Source organism: Oncorhynchus kisutch, linkage group LG7, assembly GCF_002021735.2.
Source record: "Oncorhynchus kisutch isolate 150728-3 linkage group LG7, Okis_V2, whole genome shotgun sequence".
NCBI lineage: Eukaryota > Metazoa > Chordata > Actinopteri > Salmoniformes > Salmonidae > Oncorhynchus > Oncorhynchus kisutch.
The window spans coordinates 49594869-49617505 of NC_034180.2; positions in this window are offsets into that span (position 1 = coordinate 49594869).

Consider the following 22637-nt stretch of genomic DNA (forward strand, 5'->3'; position numbering starts at 1 on the left):
AGCTCAGGGATTCGATCCCACAACCTTTCAGTTACTGGCCCAACCCTCCTACCCGTCAGGCTACCTGCCACCAGTGCTTAGTTATCTGTTGTCGTGATGCTATATTTGATCTGTCGGCAGCTTTTTCCTCAGTCTGTTTACTGCGAGATAGATGAAGACATGTCCCAACACCTCATCCAGCCTAGGCACATGTCAGGAGTTTCCCCCCCGCTTCTTGTGTGCTCATTCTCAGCCTTCTCTCCTAATTTTCTCTCCCTCTCTCTTGTGTGTGTTTTTTGGGAACTGTGGTGGAGTTGTTGGCATTGGACTGGAGACCTGAGACAGGGTGTGTGGAAGCCTTTCGACGACGAGACGCTGGACTGGAGTTACCGTGTGTGTGTGTGTGTGTGTGTGTGTGTGTGTGTGTGTGTGTGTACGCGCGCGTGCGTGTGATGTGTGGCTATGTTCACAGAGGTTCCCCTTACTGAGTCATTACTGGCCGTGCCCAGGAAATACAGGTCAGGCTGAAAAAAGGGCTAGAATTATCATGTTCTCACTGTGTCAGAGTGGAACTCCTAATGACATCATGTTCTCACTGTGTCAGAGTGGAACTCCTAATGACATCATGTTCTCACAGTGTCAGAGTGGAACTCCTAATGACATCATGTTCTCACAGTGTCAGAGTGGAACTCCTAATGACATCATGTTCTCACAGTGTCAGAGTGGAACTCCTAATGACATCATGTTCTCAAAGTGTCAGAGTGGAACTCCTAATGACATGTTTTCACAGTGTTTATGCCCATACAGTAAGTGCTGATTGAAGCTTAGGTTGAGGGTGTCCTACAATGTGCACCATACTGTATAAGTGCTTGTTGTTAAGAGTAGAGATGGGATGAGGTTAGGTTAGCTCAGGCCACATTGGTGACTTCTGCCTAGGGCTAATGCTACCGTCTGCTTCCCTAACAATTTGTTTCTGACCAAAGCCAAAGGAGCAAAAGATGTGAACTATCCAGGACACATAAAATGGTCATATGACCAACCATACATTGGTGTTACATGTTTGTAGAGCTCATAAAGTGCTCACTGAAAAGCCCTTTGCCTCGGTTGGAAAATACTGAGACAGACAGACAGACAGACAGACAGACAGACAGACAGACAGACAGACAGACAGACAGACAGACAGACAGACAGACAGACAGACAGACAGACAGACAGACAGACAGACAGACAGACAGACAGACAGACAGACAGACAGACAGACAGACAGACAGACAGACAGGGAAGAGAATAATGCCCATCCCCACTGTAAAGAGAGACCACCGTAGCAACCTCTCCAATTCAACATCCCAAATCATTCTCTTCAAAAGATTGACATAACAATTGCATTGAATGACATCATACATCATAATCCAGCATGTGACTTTGTGCTGTTGTAGGTTCATGAAGTAACTTTTTCCAGATTTGTGAATCATCTGGGATGTTATTGGAAGACTGGGTCTACACATGGAATGCACATTGGCATCTCAATAGATACTGTTACTCGTTGATGCATCACTATCACCACCCCTCTGTAACTACCCCACTATAACTACCCCTCCATAACTACCCCTCTATAACTACCCACTATAACAACCCCTCTATAACTACCCCACTATAACTACCCCTCCATAACTACCCCTCTATAACTACCCCACTATAACAACCCCACTATAACAACCCCTCTATAACTACCCCTCTATAACTACCCCCTATAACTACCCCCTATAACTACCCCACTATAACAACCCCTCTATAACTACCCCTCTATAACTACCCCACTGTAACTACCCCCTATAACTACCCCACTATAACAACCCCTCTATAACTACCCCTCTATAACTACCCCTCTATAACTACCCCACTGTAACTACCCCCTATAACTACCCCACCATAACAACCCCTCTATAACTACCCCTCTATAACGACCCCACTGTAACTACCCCTCTAAAACGACAACTCTACATCTACCCCTCTAAATCTACCCCTCTTTAACTACCTCTCTTTAACTACACCCCTGCAACTACACCTCTGCATCTACCCTTCTATAACTACCCCTCTAAATCTACCCCTCTGCATCTACTCCTCTTTAACTACCTCTCTTTAACTACCCCTCTAAATCTACCCCACTGTAACTACCCTACTATAACTACCCAATAAAACTACCCCTCTGTAACTACCCCACTATATCTACCCCACTATATCAACCCCAAACTAACAAACCCACTTTAACTACCCTTCTATAACTACCCCAATATAACTTCCCCTCTATAACTACCCTTCTGCATTACCCCTCTAAATCTACCCCACTATAACTACCCCTCTATAACTACCCCTCTAAATCTACCCCACTTTAACTACCCCTCTATAACTACCCCTCTAAATCTACCCCACTTTAACTACCCCTCTATAACTACCCCTCTAAATCTACCCCACTTTAACTACCCCTCTAAAACGACAACTCTAAATCTACCCCTCTAACCCTCTAAATCTACCCCTCTATAACTACCCCTCTAAATCTACCCCACTTTAACTACCCCTCTATAACTACCCCTCTAAATCTACCCCTCTATAACTACCCCTCTAAATCTACCCCACTATAACGAACCCTCTATAACTACCCCTCTATAACTACCCCACTATAACCACCCCTCTATAACTACCCCTCTAAATCTACCCCTCTATAACTACCCCTCTATAACTACCCCTCTAAATCTACCCCTCTATAACTACCCCTCTATAACTACCCCTCTAAATCTACCCCACTTTAACTACCCCTCTATAATTACCCCTCTAATTCTACCCCACTTTAACTATCCCTCTATAACTAGCCCTCTAAATCTACACTTCTAAATCTACCCCACTATAACTACCCCTCTATAACTACCCCTCTATAACTACCCCACTATAACTACCCCACTATAACTACCCCTCTATAACTACCCCTCTATAACTACCCCACTATAACTACCCCTCTATAACTACCCCACTATAACTACCCCATTATAACTACCCCTCTATATCTACCCCATTATAACTACCCCACTATAACTACCCCTCTATAACTACCCCTCTATATCTACCCCATTATAACTACCCCTCTATAACTACCCCTCTATAACTACCCCTCTATAACTACCCCTCTATAACTACCCCACTATAACTACCCCTCTATATCTACCCCATTATAACTACACCATTATAACTACTCCACTATAACAACCCCATTATAACTACCCATTATAACTACCCCACTATAGCAACCCCTCTATAACTACCCCTCTATAACTACCCCTCTATAACTACCCCACTATAACTACCCCTCTATAACTACCCCTCTATAACTACCCCACTATAGCAACCCCTCTATAACTACCCCTCTATAACTACCCCTCTATAACTACCCCTCTATAACTACCCCACTATAACTACCCCTCTATAACTACCCCTCTATAACTACCCCACTATAGCAACCCCTCTATAACTACCCCTCTATAACTACCCCTCTATAACTACCCCTCTATAACTACCCCACTATAACTACCCCTCTATAACTACCCCACTATAACTACCCCTCTATAACTACCCCTCTATAACTACCCCTCTATAACTACCCCTCTATAACTACCCCACTATAACTACCCCTCTATATCTACCCCATTATAACTACACCATTATAACTACTCCACTATAACAACCCCATTATAACTACCCCACTATAGCAACCCCTCTATAACTACCCCTCTATAACTACCCCTCTATAACTACCCCTCTATATCTCCCCCTCTATAACTACCCCTCTATATCTACCCCATTATAACTACCCCACTATAACTACCCCTCTATAACTACCCCTCTATAACTACCCCATTATAACTACCCCTCTATAACTACCCCTCTATAACTACCCCACTATAACTACCCCTCTATATCTACCCCATTATAACTACACCATTATAACTACCCCTCTATATATCCCCCTCTATAACTACCCCTCTATATATCCCCCTCTATAACTACCCCTCTATAACTACCCCTCTATATATCCCCCTCTATAACTACCCCTCTATAACTACCCCTCTATAACTACCCCTCTATAACTACCCCTCTATAACTACCCCTCTATAACTACCCCTCTATATCTCCCCCTCTATAAATACCCCTCTATAACTACCCCACTGTAACTACCCCCTATAACTACCCAACTATAACAACCCCACTATAACTACCCCTCTATAAATACCCCTCTATAACTACCCAACTGTAACTACCCTCTATAACTACCCCTCTATAACTACCCCTCTATATCTACCCCACTCGACCCTAACGTATCCCAATGAAGTGTGCTGAGTTGCTGCTAGTGCTGAACAATATAGAGAGAAAAATGGGTTGAGGGGGATATTTTATTATTTTGGCATGGAACTGGCACAGGGATTATTGCTGCTGGCCGCTGGTTTTCATTAGGGTTTGAGGGGGGTAGGACAATGGCACAGGTTCATGTGTGTTTTTATTAGGCTCTATGTACCACTGTAGCCCAGACTAGCTCAGGGATGTGGTATGAGGAGAATCAACTCCAAGCCACTCCTCTGTTCATCATCAATCTCCTAGTTTACTATTAAGTTAAGCAGCACATAGATACGCCATATTCAAGTGTTAGGTGAAGTAGTAACCGGAAGGTTGCAAGTTCAAACCCCCGAGCTGACAAGGTACAAATCTGTCGTTCTGCCCCTGAACAGGCAGTTAAGCCAATGTTCCTAGGCTGTCATTGAAAATAAGAATTTGTTCTTTACTGACTTGCCTGGATAAATAAAGGTTAAAAAAATAAAAAAATAAAATTGCTGTGGGATTAGGTGAAGACTAGCGGTATCTGGGCGATATGTCCGTTTTGTGAACTAAAAATAGTATCCAGCTGGTTGTCTTGATTTTTTTTTAATTGACTCAACTTATTTTAGTTTTTTATAGTGTGGCATAGTCATGAGTCTCTCTAAGCAACTCTGCTTCCTGATTGGCCAATTCTTCACCAATACCTCTGAGAACAGCGTAATTAAAAACAGTTGTTTCATCGAGTCCATCATAGCTAATCTGTATTTTATTACAAGAAAAAAAAAAATACAACGGAATGCCTGTTAAGGACAAAGACAACATAACATGTATGCCCGTCATACAATATTGTATTAGCCATGCGATCAACTAAAAGCCTGGGGAGAACTAGTAACCAGTTGATTTGTATATTTTTATTCGCATGTAATTATTAGCTTTACTCCGTTCCAAACATGTTTTTTTCCCTATATGTTTTCATTGGTTCACAACCCCGCCGTGATCTTCAACTACGTTTTAGTCATTTGTGGCTGATGTCCCACCACTATAAAATTGTATGGATTTTTCTATGGTATTGACTAGAATACATCAAATTGTACATATCTGACTGTACATGTATGAAAAACACATCCAGTATACTATAAAGTAGATTTTTATGGATTGATGGAGGGGCTATGTAAAACATAGAAAATACTGATTTGGATGGATTGATAACGGGGCTATTGTGAAGAATATTGATTTGGATGGATTGATGGGGGGCTGTTGTAAAACATATTGTTTGGCCCCAAAGCAGCATTCCCTTACTTTGATCCCAAAAGCAGGGTTCTACTTACTGTGAGTCCCAAAGCTTTGGGGCGGCAGGGTAGCCTAGTGGTTAGAGCGTTGGACTAGTAACCGGAAGGTTTCATGTTCAAACCCCCGAGCTGACAAGGTACAAATCTGTCGTTCTGCCCCTGAACAGGCAGTTAACCCACTGTTCCTAGGCCGTCATTGAAAATAAGAATTTGTTCTTAACTGACTTGCCTAGTTAAATAAAGGTAAAATAAATAAAAAAAGCAGCATTCCTCTACTGTGGGCCCCAAAGCAGCATTCCCCTACTGTGGGCCCCAAAGCAGCATTCCCCTACTGTGACCCCTAAATCAGCATTCTCCTACTGTGAGCCCCAAAACAGCATTCCCCTACTGTGACCCCCAAATCAGCATTCTCCTACTGTGAGCCCCAAAGCAGCATTCCCCTACTGTGACCCCTAAATCAGCATTCTCCTACTGTGAGCCCCAAAGCAGCATTCCCCTACTGTGACCCCCAAATCAGCATTCTCCTACTGTGAGCCCCAAAGCAGCATTTCTCTACTGTGACCCCTAAATCAGCATTCTCCTACTGTGAGCCCCAAAGCAGCACTCCCCTTACTGTGACCCCCCCAAAGCAGCATTCTCCTACTGTGAGGCTCCTGAGATTTGGTAATCCTTTGTCTTTTTCTTGTCCTAAAAGAATAAGCACTTGGTTTCTGGTGCCCCCACTTCATTGCAGCAAGGTGAATAATGTAGTTTATTATAGGACCCAACCTCATTGTGTATATCAAAGTAATACAGTTATCATCAAGTGTTAGTATTTGTCTCAGTGGGAGATTCTAGTTTGAGGACTGTTTCTAATAAAAACCAGACTATGAGATTATGTTTACCTCGTTATACAAAACAGCCCTTAACATGAGCATGTGGGGACAATAACAACAAATGCATAGTAAAGCAGAGGATTTTTGACCAATGCATAAAAAGTCACTGAGCAAGCATTTAATTAACATTTCTTTAAAGTTGATGTAGGACTTAATAATCACACACACACACACAGTGAGAAACACATTGAGATTACAAACACCCTAAACTATGTAATAGTCATTTTAATGATGCATTTCTTAAATAGATCTGAGAATAAATCAGTCTCAAGTGACAAGCTCAGTGAGAGATTTATCGTTTTGAAACACCCATTCACATGGGTCAGAAGGAACTAAGTGCTGAGTGTTGTAGACAAAAAAAAGGTTATAAAATACTGTTGTGTTTTCGATCCATCAAATTGAAGGGGTAGCATACAAAAATATTTTTACAACCTTGGGAAACATTTATAATGATATAACATCTGGGGTTCTCTTATTTGGCCAACCATTAATATGATCAAATCTTGACACATTTGAGTGCTTACATTCTATGTAGACAGAATAAAGGAGATGACTTCATAAGTACTGTGTCCATTTTAGGATAGACCAATCATCAGACATGGAATCCTCCTCTATTCTTTTGGCTCTCAACCAAGCAGATTGTGGAATACTCACTCTTAGATGTCGCTTTGCTTCGTATATAAAGTCAAATAAGAATATATTTGTCACATGTTTCGTAAACAACATTTTGTAGACTAACAGTGAAAAATAGAAAGATAATATCACAGGGAATAAATCCACAATGAGTAATGATAACATGCCTATATACACGGGGTACCAGTACCGAGTTGATGTGCAGGGGTACGAGGTAGATATGTTAATACAGTATAGACAATGTTCCCTCTAAACTGTCATGCAGCTCCCCCAGGACTGAGCTTGTAAATATCAGCCCCAGAGAGAAGCACGAGATTGATCTTCACTTAACTTTCTAGAGCAGTGGTCACCAGCCAGTCGATTGCGATTGACTGGTCGATCTCCAGGACATTCCTATTCGATCTCCAGGACATTCCTATTCGATCTCCAGGACATTCCTATTCGATCTCCAGGACATTCCTATTCGATCTCCAGGACATTCCTATTCGATCTCCAGGACATTCCTATTCGATCTCCAGGACATTCCTATTCGATCTCCAGGACATTCCTATTCGATCTCCAGGACATTCCTATTCGATCTCCAGGACATTCCTATTCGATCTCCAGGACATTCCTATTCGATCTCCAGGACATTCCTATTCGATCTCCAGGACATTCCTATTCGATCTCCAGGACATTCCTATTCGATCTCCAGGACATTCCTATTCGATCATCAAACATTTCTGAAAAAAAAAAATATATATAAAGCCTTGTGATCCTTTTTGTATGTTTCGTTTTTTATTCGTCTCGGGCTGTAGGCGGTAGGTGAGGTAGGGGCACCCGATTCAGCTGCCCTGCACACCGGGTAGACAAACGGTTGGCATTTTGAACCGATTCAGCTGCCCTGCACACCGGGTAGGCAAACGGTTGGCATTTTGAACCATTTCATGTGTCTGAAGGTACAAACGTTTCCTTCCGGCGGTCAAATTTTGAAAAACTATTTAAAAACTGTCCCAAACAACAATGCATTGACAGGGCAATTCAAACAAAGCCAATAAACAGTATTAATATATTGGGCCTATAGCTTACTGCACAAACCTCATTGCTACATTAATGTTTTTAATTGGTTAATGTTGTATAGGATTAGCCACTTTCAATGAAACATACCGAAACAAAACAAACTATGCAAGAGATTTTGTTGTAGGCGAGTAAGATTCTATTGCATTGCCACACACTACTTAGCCCGTACTCTACACAGACTGGTGCAGTCGTGAGTAGTGAGGTCAAAGCAAGAGCTGCATGTAGCCATGTCTGCACATTTTGTCCATATCCTTTGCTAGTTAGTGAGTCATTAGCCCAGTTATAGATAATGTGTAATCAATAATAGGGGAATGATAACTTCCTAAAAGAGAACAAAACAAGCACATTTCTAGGTATCTTTGAAAAACGAGTCAGGGAAAGATATTTTTTTTTTGTCTTAAAGGGGCAGTGTTGTATTTTGAGACAGGCTTGAATAAGCTAAGTAGCCAATAGGCAAAGGGTAGCATAATTCTTCTTGTAAAACAAGGGGGGCGGACTAAGTATACTTGTAAACTTGTCTACTTGTTTGGCCAGGTGGCCAGCTCTAGGAAGTGTCTTGCTGGTTGCAAACTTCTTCCATTTTAGAATGATGAAGGTCACTGTGTTCTTGGGGACGTTCAATGCTGCAGAATTTTTTTGGTACCCTTCCCCAGATCTGTGCCTCAAAATTCTGTCTCGGAGCTCGATGGACAATTGTTTCGACCTCATGGCTTGGTTTTTGCTCTGACATGAACTGTCAACTGTGGGACCTTATATAGACAGGTGTGCTCCTTTCCAAACCATGTGTAAACAAATGGATTTACCACAGGTGAACTCCAATCAAGTTGTAGAAACATCTCAAGGATGACTAACTTTGTTTGGATTTGGGTAGGCGATGACTTGAAATTCGACCAGCCCTAGAATTTCCTGTTTGGAAGTTTGCCTACCCTATGAGTTCTGTTATACTCACAGAAATAATTCAATTTTTTTTTGAAACCTCAGAGTGTTTTCTATCCAATAGTAATACTACTATGCATATATTAGCATCTAGGACAGAGTAGGATGCAGTTCACTATGGGCACGCAATTCATCCAAAGTGAAAATGCTGCCCCCTATCCCTAACCAGAAACAGGATTCACCTGAGCTGAATTTGGAGTCTCATAGCAAAGGGTCTGAATACTGATGTAAATAAAGTATTTCTGTTTTTTATCTTTAAGAAATGAGCTAACATTTCTAAAAATCTGTTTTTGCTTTGACATTATCGGGGATTGTGTGTAGATTGATGAGGATTTTGTTTTTTATTTCATCCATTTTGGAATAAGGCTGTAATGTAACAAAACGAATAAGATGTCCAGCTTGTTCAAAATGAACAGCAACAGGGTTTTTTGTCTCGTCTGTCCGTATATTGCTCCAGTGCTCACTGACCCGGGTCTTAAGGCTTCTGCAGGTTTTCCCTGTGCACGGCAGACCACAGGGACATTTCAACATGTAAACAAGATTGGTGGACATGCAGGTAATCAGGCATTTGTGTCACGCCCTGACCTTAGAGATCCTTTTTATGTCTCTATTTGGTTTGATCAGGGTGTGTTTTAGGGTGGGTATTCTTTGTTCTTTTGTTTAGGGCACATAGCCTTTAGCTTCACGGTTGGTTTTTGTCGTGTTTGTTGTTTTGTTCGGCGTATTTTTTCCCTAATTAAGAGAACATGCACGCTCACCACACTGTTCCTTGGTCCACTTCCTTCAACAGCCGGGACAATTTGATCTTAAATGTTTGTCCTGTGCAGAGGTGGGGGATTGAGCACATTCATATGCCAAACTACATTGAGCACATTGGCCTCATTTGTAATTTCCCTCCGGGACCTTGTACAAGAAAGCATTCCTTGAATTCAAATCAAATCAAATGCAATTTTATTAGTCACATGCACCGAATACAGTAAAATGCTTACTTACAAGCCCCTACTCAACAACACAGTTGAAAAAATATGAATAACAATTATGAAATAAAAAGAACAATTATTATTGATGAAGCTTTTTGCTTGTAACCAGGAATCAGGAGGATATGGAGTTGTGATCGGAGGGCGAGGGAGAGCTTTTGTACTCGTCTCTGTGTGTGGAGAACAGGTGATCTAGAATTGTTTTCCCTCTGGTTGCACATTTAACATGTTGATGGAAATTTGTTAGAACTGATTTAAGTTTCCCTGCATTAAAGTCTCCGGCCTCTAGGAGCGCCGCCTCTGGGTGAGCGGTTTCCTGTTTGCTTATTTTCTTATACAGTTGACTGAGTGCTGTCTAAGTGCCAGCATCTGTGGTGGTAGATAAACAGCCACAAAAAATATAGATGAAAATTCTCTAGGAAAGTAGTGTGGCCTGCAATTTATCACAACATACTATTCTTCAGACGAGCAAAATCTAGAGACATCCTTAGATTTCGTGCACCAGCTGGGAATTCCTTCAAAGCTCAGTTGTCTTGAGACTGCACAACTCTGCCAGGACCTAGGATCAAGTAATAAAGCCTCTCTTGAAAAAACCAAACCTTGACCCAGAAAATATAAAAAACTATCGGCCTATATCGAATCTTCCATTCCTCTCAAAATTTTTTGAAAAGGCTGTTGCGCAGCAACTCACTGCCTTCCTGAAGACAAACAATGTATACGAAATGCTTCAGTCTGGTTTTAGACCCCATCATAGCACTGAGACTGCACTTGTGAAGGTGGTAAATTACCTTTTAATGGCATCAGACCGAGGTTCTGCATCTGTCCTTGTGCTCCTAGACCTTAGTGCTGCTTTTGATACCATTGATCACCACATTCTTTTGGAGAGATTGGAAACCCAAATTGGTCTACACGGACAAGTTCTGGCCTGGTTTAGATCTTATCTGTCGGAAAGATATCAGTTTGTCTCTGTGAATGGTTTGTCCTCTGACAAGTCAACTGTAAATTTCGGTGTTCCTCAAGGTTCCGTTTTAGGACCACTATTGTTTTCACTATATATTTTACCTCTTGGGGATGTCATTCAAAAACATAATGTTAACTTTCACTGCTATGCGGATGACACACAGCTGTACATTTCAATGAAACATGGTGAAGCACCAAAATTGCCCTCGCTAGAAGCATGTGTTTCAGACATAAGGAAGTGGATGGCTGCAAACTTTCTACTTTTAAACTCGGACAAAACAGAGATGCTTGTTCTAGGTCCCGAGAAACAAATAGATCTTCTGTTGAATCTGATAATTCATCTTAATGGTTGTACGTTCGTCTCAAATAAAACTGTGAAGGACCTCAGCGTTACTCTGGACCCTGATCACTCTTTTGAAGAACATATCAAGACTGTTTCAAGGACAGCTTTTTTCCATCTACGTAACATTGCAAAAATCCGAAACTTTCTGTCCAAAAATTATGCTGAAAAATGAATCCATGCTTTTGTCACTTCTAGGTTAGACTACTGCAATGCTCTACTTTCCGGCTACCCGGATAAAGCACAAAATAAACTTCAGTTAATGCTAAATACGGCTGCTAGAATCCTGACTAGAACCAAAAAATGTGATCATATTACTCCAGTGCTAGCCTCCCTACACTGGCTTCCTGTCAAGGCAAGGGCTGATTTCAAGGTTTTACTGCTAACCTACAAAGCATTACATGGGCTTGCTCCTACCTATCTCTCTGATTTGGTCCTGCCGTACATACCTACACGTACGCTACGGTCACAAAACGCAGGCCTCCTAATTGTCCCTATAATTTCTAAGCAAACATCTGGAGGCAGGGCTTTCTCATATAGAGCTCCATGTTTATGGAATGGTCTGCCTACCCATGTGAGAGACGCAAACTAGGTCTCAACCTTTAAGTCTTTACTGAAGACTCATCTCTTCAGTGGGTCATATGATTGAGTGTAGTCTGGCCCAGGAGTGTGAAGGTGAACGGAAAGGCTCTGGAGCAAAGAACCGCCCTTGCTGCTGGCTAGGGTCAGTTTGTTATATCTGGAGTACTTCTCCTGTCCTATCCGGTGTCCTGTGTGAATTTAAGTATGCTCTTTCTAATTCTCTCTTTATCTCTTTCTTTCTCTCTCTCGGAGGACCTGAGCCCTAGGACCATGCCTCAGGACTACCTGACATGATGATTCCTTGCTGTCCCCAGTCCACCGGGCCATGCTGCTGCTCCAGTTTCAACTGTTCTGCCTGTGATTATTATTATTTGACCATGCTGGTCATTTATGAACATTTGAACATCTTGGCCATGTTCTGTTATAATCTCCACCCGGCACAGCCAGAAGAGGACTGGCCACCCCACATAGCCTGCTTCCTCTCTAGGTTTCTTCCTAGGTATTGGCCTTTCTAGGGAGTTTTTCCTAGTCACCGTGCTTCTCCACCTGCATTGCTTGCTGTTTGCGGTTTTAGGCTGGGTTTCTGTACAGCACTTTGAGATATCAGCTGATTGACGAAGGGCTATATAAATAAAGTTGATTAGATTTGGATTTGTTTATAAAAATGCACAGACTTGCCCCCCCTCGTCTTACCCGGAGTGTGCCGTTCTATCTTGCTGGTGCAGTGAATATCCCGCTAGCTGAATATCCATGTAGTCATTCAGCCACAATTCCGTGAAACATAGATATTAGATATTACAGTTTTTGATGTCCCGTTGGTAGGATATTCATGATCGTACATCGTCTAGTGTATAGCTTAGCATCCGCTTCATTGGACCACTTCTGTATTGAGCGTGCCATTGGTATTTGCTATTTGAGCTTTTGCTTGTAAGCAGGAATCAGGGGGATGGAGTTATGGTCAGATTTGCCAAAAGGAGGGCAACAGAGAGCCATGCATGTGTTTCTGTGTGTGGAGTGAAAGTAGTCAAGATTTGTGTTGCCTTTAGTTGCACAGTTGACATGCTGGTAAAAATGAGGTAAAACGGATTTCAGCTTCCCTGCATTAAAATCACCGGCCACAAGAAGTGCCGCCTCTGGATGTGCATTTTCTTGTCTGTAGGTCTTCCAAAAAATATAGAGGAAAACTCTTGCTAAATAGTCTGGTCTGCAGCTTATCATGAGGTACTCTAACTCGGGTGAGCAAAATATCAAGACTTTCTGAATAACATTTAGACCAGCAGTCATTGACCAGCAGTTGTTAACAAAGAAACACACCCCTCAGCCTTAGTCTTACCCGACGTTGCCATCCAGGCTAGTGGATGCATGGAAAAAACAGCGAGATATATTATCCATGTCCCTCAGCCACAACTCAGAGAAACATTGAGTTCTTCAGGTCCCGCAGAAATCATAGTCTCGGGCGGAGCTCATCCATTTTGTTCTCTGACGATTGTATGTTCACCAATCGAACGAAGGGTAGAGGCAGTTTATTTGCTTTCCAATGTAGTCTCATCAGGATGCCGGCTCATTTGCCTTTCTTGCACCGACGCTTCCTCTTTCAAATCCCGGGGATTAGGGCCTTGTCCGTAGTAAGTAGAACATCCAGAGCTGCCGGAAGTACAGTATCATACACTTCACATATAGGCAATAGTTACTAAATGTTGTCTGAATGCCTTTTTTGTCAGCTTGGCAGTGCTTTGTCCCAAATATATTATAAATCTGGAACACATGGATGCTTCTGGTAAATGGTAAACTCAGTGATATAACGTAGAGGCACAAAGTAAACAATTTGTGAGTCAATTTCCGTAACAACTAAGAGCAGATACTCTACAGATACCGTGTGTGACTGTGTGAGAGCCAAGTCTTGCATTTAACTCATCGCAATGTATCTGCAGTGTTGCTCGTGGCAACGTTATTTCACTGAGTCTACCTTTAAAATAACTTGTAGTGGGGGTTGATATGGCATCCTTGGTTCAATCTATTGTTACTACATGCCTGCATATTCTTTATTATTTTTATTGGATTACAAAGCATGTGGAAGAGCTCAGACAATTAAGAGTAACTGATTCAACCAAGAGAACAGACATGTTTTTAGTTTCCCACTCGTTATAATCAGTCTACAACACGATGCAGACAGCGTCAGGAGCTTTGTTCAATAACATTACTTATCTGTCTTCCCAATAGTCTTTGTTCCTTTTGGAAAGGTTTCCAGGCCTTGTCATTTAACAAAGGCAGCGGTGATGAATGAGAGAGATAATGTGCATTAAACATGTCCAGTTCCTATGAAACTTTTTAAAAGTAGTCTAACAGGATAAACCCCTGCTCTTCATCAAGGCTATTCCTTCTGCAATGAGCCTTGTCGTGGTGGCTGGGTTGTCTCTCTCAGCCTTTCCCCGCTGTCCTTTCTCTGTGTGTGTGCGTGTGTGTGTATGTATGTGTGTCTCTTCTTCTGTCTTTCATTAGAGCATCGCTCTGGAACTTAATACACGTTTTTCCCCTGGGAGACAGAGATTGTAGAATTGTAGAACAGAGATTGTAGAATTGTAGAACAGAGATTGTATAATTGTTGAACAGAGATTGTAGAATTGTAGGACAGAGATTGTAGAATTGTAGAACAGAGATTACTGAAGCTTATTCCCAGTTATTTAAAAGAAAAACTACTTTTCATTACCAACATTTCTCAAGAGAATGGGGAGTGGTTATAAAAGTAGAGAATAGGGGAGGGGTTATAGTAGAGAATGGGGAGGGGTTATAAAAGTAGAGAATAGGGGAAGGGTTATAGTAGAGAATGGGGAGGGGTTATAAAAGTAGAGAATAGGGGAGGGGTTATAGTAGAGAATGGGGAGGGGTTATAAAAGTAGAGAATAGGGGAGGGGTTATAGTAGAGAATGGGGAGGGGTTATAAAAGTAGAGAATAGGGGAGGGGTTATAGTAGAGAATGGGGAGGGGTTATAAAAGTAGAGAATAGGGGAGGGGTTATAGTAGAGAATGGGGAGGGGTTATAAAAGTAGAGAATAGGGGAGGGGTTATAGTAGAGAATGGGGAGGGGTTATAGTAGAGAATGGGGAGGGGTTATAAAAGTAGAGAATAGGGGAGGGGTTATAGAAGAGAATGGGGAGGGGTTATAAAAGTAGAGAATAGGGGAGGGGTTATAGTAGAGAATGGGGAGGGGTTATAGTAGAGAATGGGGAGGGGTTATAAAAGTAGAGAATAGGGGAGGGGTTATAGAAGAGTATGGGGAGGGGTTATAGTAGAGCATGGGGAGGGGTTATAAAAGTAGAGAATAGGGGAGGGGTTATAGAAGAGTATGGGGAGGGGTTATAGTAGAGCATGGGGAGGGGTTATAAAAGTAGAGAATAGGGGAGGGGTTATAGAAGAGTATGGGGAGGGGTTATAGTAGAGAATGGGGAGGGGTTATAAAAGTAGAGAATAGGGGAGGGGTTATAGTAGAGAATGGGGAGGGGTTATAAAAGTAGAGAATAGGGGAGGGGTTATAGTAGAGAATGGGGAGGGGTTATAAAAGTAGAGAATAGGGGAGGGGTTATAGAAGAGTATGGGGAGGGGTTATAGTAGAGAATGGGGAGGGGTTATAAAAGTAGAGAATAGGGGAGGGGTTATAGAAGAGTATGGGGAGGGGTTATAGTAGAGCATGGGGAGGGGTTATAAAGTAGAGAATAGGGGAGGGGTTATAGAAGAGTATGGGGAGGGGTTATAGTAGAGAATGGGGAGGGGTTATAAAGTAGAGAATAGGGGAGGGGTTATAGAAGAGTATGGGGAGGGGTTATAGTAGAGCATGGGGAGGGGTTGTAAAAGTAGAGAATAGCCAGAATGTATCTTCTTTACACTTTCAAGTGACCAATAATGTGAGAAAAATCAGAGAAAAAAAATATTTGTGCAACCAACCTTTGGTGCCCAAAATTAAGATGAAAATATACTTCAAAATCCTGCTGAGACTGAGGCTGTCCTAACATACATACTACAGTGAAGTGACAAACCCCTTTTCAACAAAATAGTTATACTGCATTCATGTGCTACTAGGAACTAGGAAACTTGGAAATATCCAATTAGAAAACTCAGTGTAAAAACATGCAACCTGAGTTCCCCAGTCTTATTGACCAATTGGAAGCTCATTTTGGGATTTGGAATGTTCAATTTAAGATGCATCTGGACGTTTTATGGCAAATTCTTCGTACAGTTTGAGTTTCCGATAATTCTGAAAGCATACAAATGAAGCATAATGGTATCATTTCTGTATTCAGAACAAATAATTTCACATCTTGCACTTCCCACTCTATCTAACAAACCAATGTAAGGTATTTCCTTGACTTCAGTGTGATTTGTTATACAACATGGAGAAAATCCCCTTGTCTGATTATGGTTCTTCAAGACAATTTTTTCCAACACCGCAATAACTTAATTCCCCAGTTGCCAATAAATCTAAAACCCCTAAATAGTCAGGAAATAGTTGTGGTTAAAATGTTGACATTTTCATCACAACCTCCCAAGTGCCACTTGTACAGATATCAAACGAGATGGTTCACCTCCAAAAGCAAACGCCTGCACACACACCTTCCACAGGAGACATGTAAGGATGAGTTATAGGGGATGACAACATCCATGAATCCATGATCGCTAAACCATATCACGAGTCGGATCACAACGCCTATAGACCGCAACGCGGCCCTATGAAAGCGCTACGGTTGAAGTTGGGCATAAAGTCGATCAGCGGGGAGGATGGCCTGTGCCGTAAACGTCTTCTAACGTCCACCTGTCTTGTAACGTGGACAGTAAAAGACATCTTGGGGTGTGTTTCACAGACACGGAGTGGGCCAAACTTTCCAGATGTCTCGAGTTTGCTTTTCTGATTTCTAGGTAAGGTGGTGAGCGAGCAAGAGGCTCACTTATCGACGAGTCCACATGCTCAGTCCAGGGGAAATGGCTGATGTCCAGGATCTTCTTCACCATATTAAGGTATATGAGATACACCTATAATCATGGAACAAAGATAACTTTCAATGAATAATCTCTATTGACAGGAATAGGAAACCAGCCCTGAGAGAATAACTTATATTATCTTGGAAAGTCCAGTGATCCATATGTCACCTTTGTTGGGAGGTGGATGAGCTAACATGGTGACGCAAATTGAGATTTCTTTGCTAAATTATCATTATATCTGGTAATGGTATCTCTGTCAAAATGCCCGGATTGTGAATCTGTCAACACCTTTTATATTTCACACTATTCACACTGTGCTCACCGTACATTGCTCTTAGGGTCAAATATTGGGTGAACTACCACCACACACTTACCTCCTCAACTACAGTTCAGCAATGTCTGGGAGGCAGAAACAACAAATGTTTCATGATGGGATGTGGTTGCTATCAAAGGCATGCCCCCCCCCCCCCCCCCCAACCAACTGACCTGTTTCATATTTGACCAGAGGAACAAACCGATTGCTCAGTGAATGTGTGAATGGATGCGCTCCGGGGGAGATGAGAGTTCCCGTAACCGACTGATAAGACACGAGATTCAATCCATCCTGTTGAAACACAAGTTTCGACATGTAGTGGTGGTGTGGGTGTGATTTCTACTGCAATCTTGGAGGGATGTCGTCTTCTTTTTGGAATGAGTTTGTGCAATACTATCGGTTGTCCGGCGCCGTAACATCTTTAGAGGCTCATCCGGGATGAGAACTGCATAGGCCAGAGTAACTATCTTAGATCAATAGATCAGTACCTATAGCAAGAGGATGATGACCCCAACTTCGGATGGGATGGGCAGGAACGGACCCCACTAACACTTTCTTCTCTTTGTCTTACATAGGACTAGCCGGCTCCTACTGTAGATTATAGAGAGATCAGAGTAGGACCCTTCTGACATTGTTGGGGCCATAGAATATCTGTTGGCCTAATTCATAATCATCGTCGTCCTCGTCATCACCGTCCTCGCCATCATCGTCCTCGTCATCATCGTCCTGGTCATCATCGTCCTGGTCATCATCGTCCTCATCATCATCGCCCTCATCATCATCCTCATCATCCTCATCATCCTCATCATCATCGTCCTCGTCATCATCATCCTCTAAGCATTTTACTGTATGGTCTACACCTGTTGTGTCCAGCGCATGAGACAAATAAACTTTGATTTGATTTTGATCATCATCATCATCATCAACATCATCATTATTATCATCAACCTTCCTCATCATCATCATCAACATCATTATCATTTTTATCATCAACCTTCATCATCATCATCATCATCATTAATGTTGTCATTACTATCATCACCATCATCATCATTGTCATTATTATCATCATCATCATCATCATCATCATTAATGTTGTCATCATTGTCATTATCATCATCATCATCATCATCATCAATACATTCATCCTATCATGTAGGTGTTTCTCCAGAGACGTTCTAGTAATGGTCGAACTGCCCGAGATATTTGTCCTCATTTCATTCACTCCTCGCTGGAATATAACGGAAAGTATAACGGAAAGTTTGGGGTAGTTCATGGTAGAAAAACAGTTAAATAAGGGAACCCGGTGTAAATCAGTGACACTATGCTCGCAACTCATCAAACCGAGCAACAATAGTGATCACTAGACTAGTGTCGTAGGTGCAACAGTGGGTGAGGATGGCCGGAAAATCGGCGATTAAAACCCCATCACAATATGTTTATGTACTGTATGTTGATTTTGTGTATAGACAAAACACAATGCAATTTTTACTACAGGATTTCTTCAATTTTCTATAATGTTGCAAACTATTGTAGCATACAGAACAACTCTCTGCAAAACGTGTCTTTCCCAGTCTTAAAAGCAACACAAACATAGGCACAGACACATACATACACACACATGATAACATACGCACTATACACACACGTACACATGGATTTTGCGCTGTAGATATGTGGTAGTGGAGTATGGGCCTGAGGGCACACACTTAGTGTGTTGTGAATTCTGTAATGAATGTATTGTAATGTATTTAAAATTGTATAACTGCCTTGGCAGCAGCTAATGTGGATCCATAATAAATACTAATACAAAAATAAATACAAAACAGTGACTGACATAACACTAGCACCAATTGTTATGTAGGGGGGAGGGTTCTTGACATGTAACATCCAATCAAAATCACTCCCAGCAGACCATTGAAACCGTTTATGTAATACAACATTCTTGAGACCTCCAAGAGAGGCGTGACAACGAAGTGATTTTTGAGGTATGGCAACGCGAGACTACCCTAATACCTAACGTTAGTGTTGGAACAGAGCTCTTACAGTACTCTTGGTTGGTGAGAATTACATGCAAATGTATTACATTTGTAAAACATCTCAAATTCATTGCAGCTACACCTCTCTCTCACTTCCCAGAGGTATTGTCATGCCTCAAACGTGTATACCAGTTGTTCATATATTTTTTAAATGTACTGCAGGTTACCTATACTGTATAAGAACTGATGTTCAGTGCTCATATTATTAAATAATCTTAGAGTACGAGTGCTGATCTCAGATCAGGTCTCCCCTGCTCACGTAGTCTTATTCATTACGGTCAAACTGATCCTAGAACAGTACTCCTACTCTGTGACACTTTGTGAGTACACACCCAGAATTCCCGCTGTAGGAGAGAAAAATGCCTATTTTAATGAATGACATCAGTGTTTCCCACGTGTTGCCTACTATTGGAAGAAAGTTCCTGACATCATAAAAAACGGAGGCCATAGAGGGGACAGGAGAAGCAGAAACAGTTGTACATCCCCCCCCCCCCACTCACCGTACTGTAGGTTTTTCATCCCTACATTAGGTTATCACTCCAGTAAAAAAAACAAGTGTTTATGTTCCTGCACATGCACATTTATCATGCAGGCTCACCGTCTCTGTTTGACTTCGCACACTGCGTAAAATGTCCCGTTGCTATATTTCAAAATGGCTCTCAACACAATAAAACTGGCTACAGTCTTTCGCCTGAGACATTCCATGTCCTGCTTTTCTTTGGCCGAGCTCGGGTTCTTAAAAGCTCCCCAGTTGGAGCTTTAGTTTAATGTGCTCCTGGATGCTTTTTAGCAGTGGAGCTGCATTTGAAGAACTGTTGCCCGGGATAATTCTGGAGTGTTCCCAGTGCACCTGTGTTTTCACTGCTGCCTCTCTCTCTCTCTTCTCTCTCTTCTCTCTCTTTTCTCTCTTTTCTCTCTTCTCTCTCTTCTCTCTCTTCTCTCTCTTCTCTCTCTCTCTCTCTTCTCTCTCTTCTCTCTCTTCTCTCTCTTCTCTCTCTTCTCTCTCCTCTCTCTCTTCTCTCTCTTCTCTCTCTTCTCTCTCTTCTCTCTCTTTTCTCTCTTCTCTCTCTTCTCTCTCTTCTCTCTCTTCTCTCTCTTTTCTCCTCAAGGGCCAATGAGGTCATCACCTAAGACACGTTTGCATCATAAACAAACACGGAGACATGTTTAACTAATTAGACAGGACGTGAATGGAAGAGCCCCTTAATCATTAAGGTGTGTGTATGTGAGTGTGTGTGTACGTGTGCGTGTGTGTGTGCATTTTGAGACAGGGCAGAACAATGGAATGGGTGTGTATCTACAGTATGTGTGTGTAGGAGGAGGGGGTGAGTGCGTGCGTGTGCGCGTGTGTGCGTGTGTGTGTGTGTGTGTGTGCATTTTGAGACAGGGCAGTACGATTGAATGGGTGTCTCTACACTATGTGTGTGTAGGGGAAAGGGTGCGTGCGTGTGTATGTAGGTGGGTGGGTGAGTGTGTGCGTGTGTTCTTGCGTGTGCATTTTGAGACAGGGCAGTACGATGGCATAGGTGTGTATCGACAGTATGTGTGTGTAGGGGGAGGGGGTGAGTGCGTGCGTGCGTGCGTGCGTGCGTGCGTGTGTGTGTGGGTGTGCGTGCGTGCGTGCGTGTGTGTGTGTGTGTGAGTGTGCGTGTGCATTTTGAGACAGGGCAGTACGATGGAATGGGTGTGTCTCTACAGTAAGTGTGTGTGTGTAGGGGAAGGTGGTGCGTGCGCGTGTGTGTATGTGGGTGGGTGTGTGTGTGTACTTTAGTTTTTTTTTAACCTTTATTTAACTAGGCAAGTCAGTTAAGAACAAATTCTTATTTTCAATGACGGCCTAGGAACAGTGGGTTAACTGCCTGTTCAGGGGCAGAACGACAGATTTGTGGCTTGTCGGCTCGGGGATTTGAACTTGCAACCTTCCGGTTACTAGTCCAACGCTCTAACCACTAACCACTAGGCTACCCTGCCTAACTAAAGTTACAGTACTTTAGTTACAATACATTCGTTACAGTACATTATTGACAGTACTTTAGTTACAGTACTTCAGATACAGTACTTTAGTTACAGTACTTTAGTTACAGTACATTAGTTACAGTACATTATTTACAGTACTTTAGTTACAGTACATTAGTTACAGTACATTATTTACAGTACTTTAGTTACAGTACTTCAGATACAGTACTTTAGTTACAGTACATTAGTTACAGTACATTAGTTACAGTACATTATTTACAGTACTTTAGTTACAGTACTTCAGATACAGTACTTTAGTTACAGTACTTTAGATACAGTACATTAGTTACAGTACATTATTTACAGTACTTTAGTTACAGTACTTTAGTTACAGTACATTAGTTACAGTACATTATTTACAGTACTTTAGTTACAGTACTTCAGATACAGTACTTTAGTTACAGTACATTATTTACAGTACTTTAGTTACAGTACATTAGTTACAGTACATTATTTACAGTACTTTAGTTACAGTACTTCAGATACAGTACTTTAGTTACAGTACATTATTTACAGTACTTTAGTTACAGTACATTAGTTACAGTACATTATTTACAGTACTTTAGTTACAGTACTTCAGATACAGTACTTTAGTTACAGTACATTATTTACAGTACTTTAGTTACAGTACTTCAGATACAGTACTTTAGTTACAGTACTTCAGATACAGTACTTTAGTTACAGTACTTCAGATACAGTACTTTAGTTACAGTACTTCAGATACAGTACTTTAGTTACAGTACTTCAGATACAGTACTTTAGTTACAGTACTTCAGATACAGTACTTTAGTTACAGTACTTCAGATACAGTACTTTAGTTACAGTACTTCAGATACAGTACTTTAGTTACAGTACTTCAGATACAGTACTTTAGTTACAGTACTTCAGATACAGTACTTTAGTTACAGTACTTCAGATACAGTACTTTAGTTACAGTACTTCAGATACAGTACTTTAGTTACAGTGGCATGAGAGGATCACCTGCTTTGTTATTTGACCTCTCTCAAAACTAAAAGGGCTAAGCCGTTAAAACTCTAAAGGGCTAAGCCGTTAAAACTCTAAAGAGGCTCAGCCGTTAAAACTCTAAAGGGCTAAGCCGTTAAAACTCTAAAGGGCTAAGCCGTTAAAACTCTAAAGAGACTCAGCTGTTAAAACTCTAAAGAGGCTCAGCCGTTAAAACTCTAAAGAGGCTCAGCCGTTAAAACTCTAAAGAGGCTCAGCCGTTAAAACTCTAAAGAGGCTCAGCCGTTAAAACTCTAAAGAGGCTCAGCCGTTAAAACTCTAAAGAGGCTCAGCTGTTAAAACTCTA